Source organism: Corapipo altera, unplaced genomic scaffold (genome assembly GCF_003945725.1).
Source record: "Corapipo altera isolate COAL_440 unplaced genomic scaffold, ASM394572v1 22, whole genome shotgun sequence".
NCBI lineage: Eukaryota > Metazoa > Chordata > Aves > Passeriformes > Pipridae > Corapipo > Corapipo altera.
In genome coordinates, this window is record NW_020884886.1 from 9,033,447 (window position 1) to 9,047,410 (window position 13,964).

Consider the following 13,964-nt stretch of genomic DNA (forward strand, 5'->3'; position numbering starts at 1 on the left):
CAGAACTCTTCTTTGGACAAGAGAATTTTGTGAATCAGATCTACAGCAAGTCCTACATCATTTGGAAGTCATTACATAGCCGGTGCTATATGACTAGATCCAAGACTAAAATTCATAGGTGCCAAAGGGTGCTGGTAAACAGCAAAATTCCTCAAAGGTAAACTGAAGTGCTATTATATTATGCGGACTTGTGACAGAAGTTAGTTTTTCTGATTTTTCAAGATTTTTTCAAATATGAGTATTTGTCCATAAAGGTTCTATTCTAAGCCCATAAGGTGTCCTAGGTCATAAGCCATGGTTTTCCTTTTGGAAAGAGAAAGAAGAGAAGAAATGCCTGAAATAAATTATAGCATCATTAAAAGGTGTATTTATAAGTTATCATTAATAATTATTATTTTGGTTGTTGGGAGTAAACACTCTTTTAAAAGGCACTAAACCCACCATTACAGGGTGTTATTCTAGTCTAACTTACACTTATTCAACTCCCACTTAACAGAACAAAGTTACTGTCATGTACACTAGAGCAAAAGTGCAACTACCTCTTTATTCCCTAAAAAATCCTCCCTACAGGGAGATACTTGCATAATAAAGCAAATTGGTATGTCCATTTGTGTATGTATCATGGGTGATCTGTTTATCAAGAAATGAAAGAACATTTCCTTCCAATTTCTGCTTTCCTTGTGATTGATATTAATTAGGTTTTCTGCAAAGCACGGTTTATCTTGAACTGAACCCAAAGCACATGAATATGTTTCTGTGCGGTAAGATTTTTTTCTTGAAATGAAGAATGGGATGAAGATGCTTATCTGAGATCAAACAGGCTTCAGGTAGAGTTTACATCAGCAGCACTTTGAAATTCATTGTTAGAGTATAGTTGGTATCAATAAGGAATGAGAATGGTATCCTGAATTGTGACTGCATTTATTAACTTATTTCCAGCAACTAAAAAGGGAGAGCTGTCGCATACCTCCAGTCATAGTCTTTTCTTCCTGAGATGAAAGAGGTAAGTATAGTTCATAACGAAAATTAATGGAATTCCTGAGAACAGCTTAAAAAAAACCTCTGTTAAAAATAAAAGCTTGTGAATTTCCTCTGAGGTCTAATGTTAGTACATAGAGTTGAAGTTTGTAGCGTAAGGGCTGAGATTTTTCTCTACTACCCACTATGCCTCCTGTCTGTATGTTATATGGGGATGCTCTGACCAGCTAGAGCTCAAGAGGTCACCTTGGTTGCACCAGGTCAGGTACTGAAAGCCATACCCATGAATCCCACTGCCAAGCTACCATGTCGCATTTCTCAAAGTGGGGTACCACACTAAGGTTTTTGCAGTATTTAGCAGAGTCTGTTTATACCTAATAATATAGCAGAGACTTATTCTGATCCTTATATTTTAGGAGGGTTCTAGGTACAGATACTAAATCTCTCTTCTCCACAATACAAACCAATATCCTCTGCTGGGGTATTCTGAAATAGATCCAGTTACTTAATTTAATTCTCTCTTTACAGTACACTGATGCAGGTTCTTTTTCCCCTTCAGCTTCCCTATAATCCCCTGCTTAGCGGTTCTACAGCTCCCTTCACCTGTCACTGAGCTCGGTCTGCTGCTCACACAAGCTATTCAGCTATCACCCTCTCCTTCCTGTGCTCCAGTGCAAGCCTTGATATTCTCAAAGCACCTCTCTGCTAGAGCCCACCACTCACACCACCGGCAAATAGTTTACACTACTCTGTTTTGTACAATTGCAGCTTATCCCAGTAGTGACACATTTAAATCCCAGGACAGTTAAACCCTTCAGTGGTGTGGTCATATATGACATGTAACTAGATAGATGTATTACCCAGCAAGCATTTCTCATGCTCCAGCATTCAGGGAGGAAAGCTTTTGCCAGCTTCCAGCATCACTGCTTTTCTTCTTCAGCTTTTTTTTTTCCCCTTCTCTTTTTAGCAGCATCCATTTATTCCATGTACCAGCACTTCCACCATCACTCTACCAGTTATGGTAGTTACTAATTTCTTAATAAAAGAGAATAGCTTCAAATTAGGGTTGCCATATGGTTTTTATTACAAGAGAATGAGGTTTTTCCTATCCTTTATTTTTGTTGTACTAAAGAAATGCTGAAATAAAGAAACAATATGTTTTGGGGGGGGTTCTTGGTTTTCAGTTCATTGGGGTTTTTTTTTTTGGTCATAGAGTCCCAGAAAGGGCCACCACACTTTAAAGCTGAAAGAAGTGATTTAGTCTCCGCGCTAAATCACTCTTCAACTTCTCCTAAGCAGAGACAGCCAATTGTGCCTAATCGCGTGTGGTAGTTCAACGATATAGACTACTGTTCATTGGGGATTGAGCTGCTCATTTCAGTTAGGACCTCAAATTGAACTCAGACTAAGGTCCCAAAGAATAAACCATGTGTTTTATGCATTAAGCCATTCGTTCTTTCTTACTTGGCCCGTGAAATGAATGAGGGATAGATTATTTTCTGGGTAAATTGGTAGTAAAACCCTGATGCAGACAGTTCCACAATTTGATTGCAGCCTGACTTCCACTTATTGAATATCACATCAGGCAGTGGTTCAAGGGTTTCACATGACAGCTTTAAAATCCGCAAAGTTTTCAGAGGTACTTACTACATTGTGATCAGGTCACAGATCTAAATGTCAGTATTGTATGCCTGATTTGCACATTTCAAAACGATTTAGTAATTTTTTCATTTTATCTGCATGCATGAAGTGATTTGGAATACAGAAACAATTTGGAATCATATTTAGTTTGTAACAGTTCGATTAACTTAAGTGCTGAAACATGCTTCTTTCTTAGTAACTAGTTTAATTGGTTACTATTGCAAGAACAGGTTTTGAAAGAATGCCTAAAAGGCCAGGGGCAAACTACAGCCCACTCTAGAGAATCCATGCTCCTGCATAGGCATGTGTGAAAAAGAAATAGCAAACAGTCTTTGGGGTCACAGTGCAGTGTATGATTGCCACTGGGAAAAGGACACGTAGCCTCAGCAAGAAATGGAGCTCGTGGCAACTGCTTTTCTTTGACAAAGTTACTAGCATAACCTCCAGTTCCCTTTGGCTAATTTTATTACTGTTCAATAAGCAAGAATGGTAGAGCGCAGCAAGGTTAGGAAACCTTAATGATTCATTATATAAATCATATATTTAAACCTTGATCTAAGCAGTAAGTACAAAGATAAGGTAAAATGATATAGGAATGTAATTTACAGGATGTTAACATGTACCAATGTCAGGACGTGTTTGTCTAACTAATTTAAGGAGATATCTGCTTTTCTTTTGAAAGTCTGACTTTTATTTTGCTAGAGCTAGAAACCTATTTTTTTAAAAGGATTTGCACTTTGAAGCATTTTTATTGCTTAGGTTTAATAATAAAAAGGACATGACTCTTCAGAGATAGTAAATCACCATGTACATTAATTCTGTTCAGTTACAGATTAATAAGGAAAAAAATTACATAGATTTTGGCACCTCTATGTGACTGCAAAGGAGTGCCTGAGATTTTGGTGAGATTTTAAAATTTTATTTCTTTCTCTCACAAACCTGCATCATAGCTTGGTGCAATGAAATAACTAAAGTCTATACTGGAGTCTGGGCAGAAGAGAGGACTTGGGACTGCATTTCTGTGTTTCAGACTTTTTCACCCACAAGCTTTTTGCTGCAGTAATTCAGCTGCAGTTTGCTCAGTGCTCACATTGCTACAAGAAAGAAGTGATGTCACAGAATAACAGAACACAGAACATGATGAGTTGGAAGGATCATCAAGCCCAACTCCTGGTCCTGCACAGGACCATCCCCAAGAGTCACACCATGTGCCTGACAGTATCATCCAAATGCTTCTTGAACTCTATCAGGCTTGGTGCTGTGACCACCTCTCTGGGGAGCCTGTTCCAGCACCCAACCACCGTCTGTGTAAAGAACCTTTTCTAGTATCTAACCCAAACCTCCTCAACGCAATTTCTTGCCCTTCTTGAAAACTGGGACAATGTTCGCCAGCTTCCAGTCAGCTGAGATCTCTCCAGATTACCAAGACTGCTCAAAAATCATCAAGACAGGTTTTGCAATGAAATCAGCAGCTCTTTGAGGATTCTTGGATGAATCCCATCAAGCCCCATAGATTTGTAGGGATCCAGCTGGAGCAGTAGATCCCACACAATTTCAGAGTTAAATGGGAGTTGATCATTCTTGCAGTCATGGTCCTCCAGCTCAAGGCACTCAGACCCCCTTGGTCCATCATCAATGTTGAGACAGGCAAAGAAAGCATTAAACACCTCTGCCTTCTCTCTGTCCCTATTTGTAAGGTGACCATCCTCATCCTGTAACGAGCTGATGATATTTCTATACTGCTTATTGCCATTAAGGCCTTTGAAAAAAAATCTTTTTCTCGTTTCCCACATTTCTGGCCAGCTTCAACTCCAGCTGAGCTTTGCCTGCACAATTTTTTCTCCCTACAGTGGCAAGCAGCATCTCTGTATTCTTCCACTGTTCCTTGAGCTTGCTTCCACCTTCCACCTTCCTTTTTTTCACTGTTTCCAAGAGAAAATCCCTACTCAGCCAAGCCAGCCTCCTGCCTCACCTGTTTGACTTCTCACATTTGGGAATGGCCTTCTCCTGTGCCCTTAGGAGATGGTCTTTTTTGAAAAGTGACCAGCACTGATGGATCCCAGCACCTGCAAAAACATTTTCCCAGGAGATCTTACTTACTAATTCCCTGAGCAGCCTGAAGTCTGCTCTCCTCATGTCCAGAGTTGAGGTTTTGCTGGCACTTTTCCTCCTGTCAACAGAGATTTTAAACTCTATTCCTTAGTGGTCACTGTGGCCAAGAAGGCCACCAATCTCCACTTTTCTCATGAGACCCACTGTGTTGACAAGCAGCAGATCAAGGAGACCATCTTTCCAAGTCAGCTCCTTTAGGAGTTGTCACCCAGGTTTTTTAGGAATCTTCTGGCCCGGGTTGTACCAGCTGTTTGATGCTCCCAGTTAATTTTTGGCAAGTTGAAGTCCCCCATAAGGACAAGGGCAGTTGACTTGGAAATGTCCCTTAGTTCCTCAAAGAATAATTTATTGGTGTCATCATCCTCTGAGATACTGAGAAAGAAGAGAAAGAGTAATGCTCTTCACTGGGACTCTGCTTACAAAACTAAGCTTCCTTCGCTTCTCTAAGAATGAGCAAGCTATTAAGTTGTATTTATTCAGCACAAAGAGCACTCATACATATGTTTATTAAATAAATGAGCATGTATTCTTCACTTCAGGTAATGACAAATGCAGCTACTTCTAGAGGCCAAGATGAGGTACACCCCAAAAACAGATGTCATTACATCTGATTTCATCCATCCATCCAAATTTTAGGTCTCTAAATCAGCCTCTGTTTTTCCTACATAGTTAATTAAGAGAAATCAACACCTCAAGTGACAACCATTCCCTCTTAAACACTGTAAAAGCTGCATGGGTTTTAAAGGTTGGCTTATGACACAAAAAGTTCACTGGCTGGGGGCAAGTATTGGACACCCAATTAGACTAGTTCTTGGATAGGTAAAACCAGGTGCACTATAGCCAAGGTACAAGCTATTCGCTCTGGAAGTGTATAGCCAGACGGTCCTTCAAATAAGAGTATATTTTGATAAAAAAGGAACCAATATTTTTAGCATAATTGAAAGTTCTGTGTACTCTAGTCCTTCAGATAGTATGTTAATAGATGACAATGATGTAACATTGAAAAGATGTGATATAATAAGAAGAAATGATGCAGGGTAAACTCGGATTTCTAGAAAATAAACTTGGCATATCAGGATTATATTATACATATCCTTAATTCACTGCCAAGATTGATAAATTCAATATGTGGGAATTACAGTTTCTTAATTCAAGAAAATGAATTAAGTGACTTTATTGTGAATACGTTTTAGCTGTAGGTTGCATTTTGATGAACTTAACTGAAACAGGAGTAACATAATTTTAGATATTGCTTTAAAAATTATTTCTCTTTTTATTCATTAAAGAAAAAGTCTCATTGAGATAATAGCTGATTCTCAATTTGTCTCCACCAGAATTCCAGTTTTACCACACCAAGAGCTCAAAAACAATTGAAGAAAAAAACCCTCTTTTTTAAAATGAAAGTTTCCTTTTTCTTTTTTTTTTTTTTTGATCTGGGAAGAGGCGGGTTACAGAAATCTGTTGATGAGCTGCCTTTTGGCATCAGTTTTGACCATGGGACCGAGAGCAGTGGGGGCTTGTGGTAACAGGAGCTGCAGGGTTGAGTGGGAGTAGAGTTCTGTGGGTCCATCAGTGATACGGGGGGGGCTTCTTTGGGGGACACTTTGAGTAACTGTCAACACAGATATATGCAAATGCACATGCTTACAGTGGAAATTTTTATCTATCAGTGGTATAAGTTCAGTTCCCAGTTTAAGGCACAAAATTAATCCAGAAGTCACAGTGACTGGAATTGGACTAGACTGCAAAATCTGTTTGTTCTTCAGGAAAAACAACCCCACCTGCTCCATCAGGGGCTGCATTACAAGATGGGTACAAAAGAAGAGCATTAGATGACAGCAACAAAGTACCTGTAGGTAAATCTAGGCAAAAACCAGGAGGAATAGGAAGCTCTTGTGACCCCAAAGATGGAGATGGATGTCATACAGGAAAGAAAAGACAAGTGAGGGAGAAATGAGCAGAGGGAGCACTGCAGGTTTTCTCAGCCTATGGTCCAGAAATCTCTTAAGTTACTTTCACCAGATCTGTGAAGGACAATTAAGGAACCTAAGTATGCAAGTACTGGGTTAGGTGTAATGTCAGAGGTGTCCACACCTCCATGGGAAAACGCCTGGGGACTGAAAGTTGGCAAAAGCTGAAAAAGCTGGTTTCAGTGAACTGTGTTCCAGCAGCCTATTTTCCCCCCATAACTGAACCTAAGTTTTGATTGTGCTCCTTGGCCTAATATTTGGCCTTTGTTTGCTTATGTAAATCAGGATGTTTAGTACAAATTAGCAGTACTGAAAAACAATTGCCATCCAAATTAAAATTCTGCCTTTCATTTTACACCAAACCTGCTGGGCGTTTTTAGATAAACCCTGAATCAACTTAGCTGTAGTGTTTATGACTAAATGGATTCATTTTTTGGCAAAGTAGCCCTGTTTCTCCAATAGCATAATGCCAGTAGCAATTCATATCTATCAGACCATCCTCAAGGGTCAGCTGGGATTGTTCCTATGAAAGGTATTAGGCAGCTCCTTTCAGAATTTGTTCTCCTTATTCAAGCTGGGAATATTTGCAGCGTACAGATATATACACGCATTTGTACACATATGTATGTGTTTAGATATACCTATGTGTGTATATATATACTCATATACTGTTAGTATGCACCATTAGACCAGTAGTTTTATTTTTATTTACTTTGTTAATTGCCTCCATTTTTATATCTGCATTTTATCTACGTATTGTTGGAATGGAGTACTGCATACTAAGGAAAGTACAAAGTGAGGGAAAATAATATATGAATGCAACAGGATGCCAAAAATTAATCCAGAAGAGGTTTTTAATTTCAGATATTCAGCCAAATGGGCTGGCTGAAGGCTCTGCTCTGCCCCAATATATGATTGCTATGAAGTTTAACAAGGAGTCAGGAAAAGCCCTTTGTTAAATATGCTCTAGGAAAGTATGTTTAAATAAATATATATAAATTATATCTTTTCAAAGTAATATGAGGAAAATGATGATATTGTAACTCTGAAGACTTCTGATGAACATTTTATCCTCAGAGAGCACTTAATTCACAAAGAAACGTATCTCTAGCAAAGTAACCCAAAGCCTGGAAAAACAATATGAGCATTTGCAAAGACTTTGTAGTATCACCAGAGATGTCTAAATATGTAGACTGCAAAGCATGAACATCTTTGGAACAAACTTGTCTTTGGGATCTGAGAAGGCACTTTCACAGAGTCTGGTTTTTCAGTGATTTCATCAAGGAGGTGATTTCATCAAAAGCTAAAGGAAATCTAGTGCAATGCTGAAGTGATAAAAACACAAGGAAGAGATTGTAAAGCCATTGAAGAGTGCAGCAGGGGTATCTTCAAATCTTTAAATACTTTTTCCCTTAATAACAGACAATCAGTAGAACTGAGCAATTATCTCCCTTTACAGATCTGAATAGAAAGATTTCTTAAATGGGAGTAGATTTTATTAAATAAATAGGATAGTGCCACATGTTGTAAATACAAAGTCAGATATCAACAGAAATGACATTTTGATACTTACCTTTGAAGAGTCATGGTAGTAACACCCAAAAATGGACTGGGAGTTTTTAGTGCTGAGTCTGTGTGTGACACAGTGCAAAATTCAGACTTTAGAGTAACTGTTGGTGTGGGTGTCCTGGGTACCCCTGCAGAAGCCAACATGCTCCCATCATTTTCTGCAAAGTTGTAGTGATTTGAGGTGACCTGGCTGTGCTGAGAAGCCACCTGGTGTTGCACCTAAGTGAACTATTTCAGTCCAGAGATGCTTTTGAAAAGTACCAAAGTGTGATGCAATAAATAAATAAACAAACAAAATAAATAAATATTTATATTCTTCAATACAGGAGTTGAAACAAATTCTTACAGCGTCATTACTGTGAATTGAGTTCGAACTGAATGGGTTGAAGGAGACTGTTTCCTGGTTTATGACCAGAGACTGGAAATGACATTTAAAATATATTGCAGCCAGCTATAAATTTAATCACAGACTGAACTTACGAAATTGGGGGAAAAAACTAAACCCTTGTTCAGTTGGCAGATATGATCCTGTATAAATGGAGATAGGGGTTCATAGCAGTTTATTAGCTAAAAATATCTATTACCTGTTCCATACCTTGTAGTGGCTCATACACCATCCCAGATTGTATTGGTTTTGTGTGGTCAGGTTTTGGTAGTGGGGGAAATACAGGGGTGGCTTCAGTGAGAAGCTACCAGAAGCTTTCCCCGTGTCTGGCAGAGCCAGTGCCAGCTGGCTCCAGGACAGACGAGCTGCTGGCCAAGGCCGAGCCAATCAGAAATGATAGTAATGCCTCTGTGATAACAAAGTTAAAAAAGAAATAAGTTATTGAGCAGATGAAATTGCAGCCACAGAAGAGCAGAGTGAGAACATGTGAACAACTCTGCAGACACCGAGGTCAGTGGAGAAGGAGGGGGAAGAGGTGTTCCAGGAGCCAGAGCTGAGGTTCCCCTGCAGCCTGTGGTACAGACCATGGTGAAGCAGCTGTGCCCCTGCAGCCCATGGGGGTCCACAGGGGTTCAGAGACCCACCTGTAGCCCATGGAGGAGTCCCATGACAGAGAATGTGGATATCTAAGGAGGCTGTGACCTGTGGGAGGCCCATGCTGGAGCAGGGTCCCGGCAGGGACCTGCAGAACCATGGAGAAAGGAGCACACACTGGAGCAGGTTTTCGTGTTAGGTCTTGTGGCCCTGTGTGGGGGGGACCAGTAATGGAGCAGCCTGTGCCTGAAGGACTGCACCACATGGAGAAGTGACCCACATGGCAGCAGCTTTGTGAAGAACTGTAGCCCATGGCAGGGACTCACATTGGAGAAGTTCATGAAGGACTGTCTCCCATGAGAGTGATCCCATACTGGAGCAGGGGAAGGACTCCTCTCCCTGAGCAGCAGCAGGAACAACCTGTGATGAACTGACTGTAAACTCCATTTCCCATCTCCCCGTGCCCCTGGGGGGCAGGAGGTAGAGCTCGGGAAGGAGGGAGGGGTGGGGAGGAGGTGTTTTTAAGATTTATTTTACTTCTTGTTATCCTGCTCTGATTTTGTTAGTAATAAATTTAAATAATATCCCCACTTTGAGCCTGTTTTGCCTGTGACAGTAACCAGTGAATGATCTCCCCTGGTCCTTATCTCAGCTCATGAACCCTTTGTTATATTTTCTCTCCCCTGTCCAGTTGCAGAAGGGAGCGATAGAGTGGCTTTGGTGGGTACCTGGCGTTCAGCCAGGGCCAACCCACTACACAGATTTAAGGAAATGACAATTTTCTTCCTGTTGAAGTAGTCCCTGATAATGCCAGCATCATGTCAAGACCACAGCTCTTTGGATCAACAGGTAGGTTTCCATTCCTGGTAAGAAGCAAAAATGGTGTGGAAGTGCTTTGGATCCTACAGTCTTAGAAACTAAGGATACCTGCAGAATGACCTCAATAAATGCTAGTTCAGTGTGAGTGAAACACAGGCACTACTGCTTTCCATCTTTTAGCTGTTCATGGGCTTATTGGGTTAAACTCTGAGGGTCTCAGTCTGCCCATTACTAACAGCTTATAGAGCACACAAATCTGTTTCTAAACAACGTTTTAAGGAACAACAATTTGTTTTTTAGGCAGCCCTGAATTCAGTTACTGTAACTGCAAAACTATAGAAAACTGTTTTGAGATGAATGATTAGAACTGCTCAAATTACCACGAGTTAAGCAGGTACTGCTTATTTCCTACCCGTTTACAAACAATGCTGTGGACACCAGTGAGCTGCCATGACCACAGAGCAGAAGGTATTCCCTTTGACTACACTTGTGACGGTGATCCTGTCAGGAAGGCTTTTTTACAATAATGTCAACCAGGGTGCAAATGGAATCAGAGCTTCTTGCTGGCCTGCAGGAAGCAATTCTCCTGCAACATAAGGATGTAGATATAGGCTATGGCCTTGTTTGAAGAGAGAACTATTATTGAAGTTTATGTTTTATTGCAACACATGAGTTTCCTGGTCACAAATCCCAGATGAGGGGTCTATATACACATACATATTTTATGTATTAGGGTAATGATATGTATATATTCATCTACAATCATGCTTATCTGGTTATGCATGCAGGCATGTGCATATGTTGGCTGAAGAACAGGCATGACAAAAAAGGCTTCTGAAGGATAAACATAACTTAAAAGATGAAATGTTAAACAAGTCTTACAGCCATGGTAAAGGAACCAAAGATCCGTATGACTTGCAATTTGACCAAAGGAATATTTTCATTGGCATTACCTGAACCTGTGTGAGCTAAATAGAACAATGAAAATATTGCTCAATGTTTCTCTCTGCACACAAGAAATAAATATTTCCAAGGGCCAAATACTGCTCTTGGCAGTTTATTTTAATACAGACATTTATTACAAAAGAGGAGAAAGAGAAAACATTTCCTGATCTTCCAAGAAGAGCCACTCTAACAAGACTTGACAATCCACTTTCCCATATTCAGAGGTGCTTGAATTGGCAATATTACCTTTCTGTGGCAAAGGACATAAACTCAGGCACCGACCATACTTCCGTTTCACTATGTTCTTATTATCATCAAAAGCTATGACTGCTTTCTCTTGCTACTCCACTAACCAGAATAATAACAGATGGATTTCCACGCTCTCTATTACTCTGCATTTTTCACAGAACTTTAGATTATTAAATCTAACTTTCTTTTTCTCTACCTTAAGCATTTTGGAGTACTGAATATATTAATTTCCTGTCTTATAGGACTGTCCCATGCACATTGTGGCAGAGAAAAAAACCACCAACCCTAAGTCTAAATAGGAATAATGAAATCTCATAATTAACATTTCTATTAGAAACTGAGAAAAGCATCTGTGTGTTAGATGCAATAAACACAAATAAGTCAGAATAATCTCCAGTCTCATATTAAGATGTGAATCATCTATGTTCCATTGCTATTTGCACAGTGATTAAGAGTAGTTTTCAGAAAATAAATCTGTTTCTTAACAGTGCGAAGAGTGAGAGGGATGGAGAATAAATGGGAGTTTAAGGGGATGCTAAAGTTCTCCCATGAGCGTGGATGAGATTTATGTGCAATGTGAATAAAAAATGTATATGACACCACAGGATTCACTTTGTTGTTGGTTCCTATCCCATTTGTCTAGTATAACTGTATTCTTTGCCTCCCAGACATATAGTGAGTCTGGCATTGTTCAGCAAGTGAGGGAAAAAACTGCCATTGAGCAGCTATTTGTGGTAGCTTAACCTCATCCAATCTCATCAGACCCAACACTGTAGAGCAAGACCAGTGCCATGAGATTTGGAGTAAAGCATGAATAGCTACCTGCAAAGCTCCTTCTGCTAGGAAGAGATATTGTAGGAGGTTTGCTACCGAGCAGTCTTATTACTGCTATGCCTTTTACATTTTTAAATGAATATATAGGTTTTTCAATTATATATCAGCTTTCATACAATGTCAACAGCTTAGTAATAGCAAAAGCAAGAGCTGGTGGGATTGTGATATATGTTTGATATGCCTTTCTGTGCAGCTTCAGAGGTGTGAGGCTTCATGCTCGATGCTTCATGCCCATTTCCTCCCTACTGTCATTAAGGTTTTCACATAAATCTCACTACAGCTGACCAGTTGCAAATATGCAAAGGTCCAAATCTGAAACTACTGACACCGTATTTTTTAGAGGGATAACATTTGGATGGCTAGGAAATAATACCAATACTGTCGAGCCGTCAAAGTGGAGGATTTGACTGGGTTTTCTTCCCCCCACTTCCTGAGGGGATGAGACTCAGGTGCTTCTGTCTCCTGGCTCTGTTGTTTTCATCCTGCTCCCACTGCACACATGATTCTCCCACCTGTGTTGTTTCCTCCTAGCTCCCATTCCCCAGCAGGTAGAAGCCTTCAGCATAGTGTGATCTAGCACACTACAATTTAATTAATGAAATCAAGGGAAAAAGCAGAGGCAGAAACATTCTTCATTATTGCCATCACAGAGCCACCTCAAAGAGATTACAACAAATCAGAGGATCCACACAGGATAGTGCTGCAGTAAATAAGCCTGCACATGGTCTACGGCTCAAGGAACTATTTGTGGAAGAAAACTTATATTTGTTAGCTGCAGAATTATTCCAGCTGATGAATCAGTGTAGAACAGCCATTACACAAATGGTGTCCCTCACTGAAAGGGCACGTAGGATTCTAGCATGGTTTGCATAACTGTCATATATTGGAGGGCAAAGTGGTCACTGAGGCCATGACCTTGCTAGTGGGCAAAGCTAAAGGCTGTGGAAATGTTAGGAGAAATACCAGCTACGCTGGTAGCAGCATGGTGCCATTTGCTGGTCTTACCCCCAATAACCTTCTCTAGCTCCATCATTGTATCAGAGACTGCTGTTGATTTGGTCACAGTTTATTTATTGCCACATATATGGAGTAGAAACTTGTACCACATAAGCAAAGTCCACATCATTTATAGGAAAACACAAGTTTTACAGGGTACCTTGTGTTATAAGACCATAACATTTTGTCCTTCTTGAGACAACAGGGGACAAAATGAGCAGGTCAACTAAAAGATATCAAGGAGTTCCTGAACACTGTGTCACATAAGAGTAGCACAGCAGCACCCAAAGCATGGTTCTCAAACCACACACGTCCCTGCCTGTTCAAATGCAGATCCTGTGTTCAAATCATCCTACCTGACCAGATCAGGACAGAGCTTTTGTGAGGCTGCTGGGCAATCCAGGTCACTGCACAAGGAAAGAAGATGGTATGGGCTGCTGAAGCCAGCTTTGCCATGCTGTCATAGGTCAGAGATGCACATCCAGGCTTTCCCATCCTCTCCAGAACAGAAGGCCCATTGCCTACTAAGCCCCATGTCTCATCTCTAGCACCTCAAACTTCTGCAGCTTGAGTTGCAGGAAGTTGAGGAGCTAGACCAGCAGGGCCTTAGTGTCACACAGACAAGTTAAAAGTACTGAAGAATTCCTGTCTGGACAGTCAAGTGACCCTGGCTGAGGGCAGGCAGGACTAGACATCACTGCTCTGTGAGCAGTGCTGCCAGCAGTGGTCCCAGGAGCCCTGAGACAGCTGTGGCCAAGCACTTCTTGTTTTCTAGAGAGCAGGAGCTGAGAACAACTAGATTGTTTCCCCCCTAAGGTTCAGAAAAGCTGTGGCTCTAGGTTTTAGAATGATACTTCTAAATGCCCTTCTTC